Source organism: Phodopus roborovskii, unplaced genomic scaffold, assembly GCF_943737965.1.
Source record: "Phodopus roborovskii unplaced genomic scaffold, PHOROB, whole genome shotgun sequence".
Lineage (NCBI taxonomy): Eukaryota > Metazoa > Chordata > Mammalia > Rodentia > Cricetidae > Phodopus > Phodopus roborovskii.
In genome coordinates, this window is record NW_026126469.1 from 31487611 (window position 1) to 31490215 (window position 2605).

Consider the following 2605-nt stretch of genomic DNA (forward strand, 5'->3'; position numbering starts at 1 on the left):
AAGTGCTGGGACTAAAGGCATGCACAACCATTGCCCGGCAATAATCCTTTTTTATTTTTATTAAAAAAAATTTTCACTCAGGAGGGAGAGGCAGGCAGATATCTGTGAATTTGAGACCAGCCTGGTTCCAGGACATCCAGGACTGTTAAACAGAGAAAGCCTGTCTTGACAAAACAAAACAAAACAAAAAACCCAATTCTTTTTCATTTTACATACCAACCCCAGTACCACTTCCTTCCCCTTCTCCTGCACACTGTCTCATCCTTTCCACCCTCCATCCACTCCTTAGAGGGGGTAAGGCCTTCCTTGGGGAGTCAACAAAGTCTCCCTTATCAAGTCCAGGCAGGACCAAGCCCCTCCCCTCATATCAAGGCTGAGCAAGGTATCCCATTAAAGGGAAAGGGCTCCAAAAAGCCAGTTCATGCACATTATCCTAGAGCCACTGCCACATATCTGTCACCCACATTCAGAGTGTCTAGTTCAGTCCCATGCAGGTTCCCCAGCTGTCAGCCCATAGACCCAGAGCTCCCAAGAGCTCAGATCAGCTGTCTCTGTGGGTTTCCCCATTGAGGTCTTGTTCCCCCATCTTGCTCAGCTCATAAGATCCCTCCTCCTCCTCAAGGGAACTCCAGGAACTCAACCCAGTGCTTGGCTGTGGGTCACTGCACCTGCTTCCATCAGCTACTGGATGTAGGTTCTATGATGATAATTAGGGTAGTCACTAATCTAATTAAAGGGGAAGGGCCATTCAGATACCCTCTACTATTGTTAGGAGTTTTAGCAGGAGTAATCCTTGTGGATTCCCGAGAGTTTCCCTAGCACCAGGTTTCTCCCTCACCCCATAATGGCTCCCTCTAGCAAAACACCTCTTCCATTGCTCTCTCCCTCTGTCCCTCCCCAACTAACTAGGTCTCCTTGATCTCTCATGTTCCCATCCCCTCCCTTTTTCCACCCTCTCAGTGTGACATTGAGAGGGTAATGTGTGTCACCACTATGCTATATTGTTACATGACAATGCTCCCTTAGGGCACCTCAGTGCCATACTGTGATACCACAATGCCCCATTGTGACACACTTTAGTCCTTGTTGCATCATAACACTCCATTGTGCCACCACAGTGCTCTGTTTTGCAAACATAGTGCTGCACTAGAGCTAAAATGTTGTGTTGTGACATCTTAATGGTCTGTCCATTATTTCATCACAATGGTCCAGTCTTACACTATGAGATCACAAAACCCATTATGTCACTGCAATGCTCTAATGTGCCATCACAATGATGCAATGTGATGTCACGAAGATCCACTATAAATGTGGTATAAATGAGAATGGCCACCATAGGCTCATGCATTTGCATGCCTGGTTCCCAGTGGTGGACTGTTCAAGAAGAATTAGGAGTATGGTTTAACCACATTGGACTCCTTTTGTGATGACTCTTTAGCCCTGGGTGGTAAAATGGAGCTATGTGATGTCATAGTATAGTACTGTGATGGCACAAGGACATTATGATGTCACAATTGAACATTGTAATCGATCGTGGTCAATTTTTTGTTTGTTTGTTTGTATGTTTTTGGAGACAAGGCTTCTTCTCTGTGTATCCTTGGCTGTCCTGGAACTCACCCTGTAGACCACACTGGCCTCAAACTCAGAGATCTGCCTGCCTCTGCCTCCCAAGTGCTGGGATTAAAGGTGTGTGCCACCAGTGATGGAAATGTGGCACTATGATGGAACATGGATAATTGTGATGCCAAAATATGCCATTGTATTGGCACAATAGAACACTGTGATGTCACAGTGAAGCTTTGTGATATCACAATGCCACCTTTGATGTCATGATGGATCATTGTAACATCACAGTGTGGTGCTGTGATGTCACAATATAGCATTGTAATGACAAAGTATAACTATATATAGTGAATCTCTATGGATTCAAGGCAAGCCTTGTCTAGAGTATGTCCCAAGAAAGCCAAGTATACACAGAGAAACCCTGTCTCTGAAAACTGAAACAAACAAACAAAAAAACAAAACAAAACAAAAAAACCAAAACGAACAACTCAGCTTTGTGCAGTGGCAGTATCGTAGCCTACGAAGTTTATCTGAGGCACGATTATTGCTAATTGAAAAACAAACAAACACACAAAAAACAAACCAGGCAGGGCGTTGGTGATGTACACCTTTAATCCCAGCACTCGGGAGGCAGAGGCAGGCAGATCTCTGTGAGTTCGAGGCCAGCCTGGTATACAGAGCTAGCTCCAGGACAGGCTCCAAAGAAATACAGGGAAACCCTATACTGAAAAACAAAACAAACAGACAAGGTTTTTCAGTGTAGGCCCAACTGTCCTAGAATTCACTCTGTAGGTCAGGCTGGCCTCAAACTCAGAGATCTGCCTTCTGCCTGCCTCTGCCTTCTCAGTGCTGGGATCAAAGGCATATGCTACCATCGCCCACCTGTAGTGTTCTTTTGTAGCAACACAATCATCTAAGGTGGCAGCCTTTTATTTCATATATATATATATATATATATATAGAGAGAGAGAGAGAGAGAGAGTGTCAGGGTATCATTATAGTATCCTGGCTATCCTGGAACTCCTGTGTAAACAAGGCTGTC

At 44.7% G+C, this 2605-nt stretch overlaps 1 pseudogene; it reads left to right on the plus strand.

Annotated features, from left to right (window-relative positions):
* Nucleotides 1-2053: 2053 nt before the first annotated feature.
* LOC127227277 (uncharacterized) lies at nucleotides 2054-2135 on the plus strand (annotated as a pseudogene).
* Nucleotides 2136-2605: the final 470 nt, after the last annotated feature.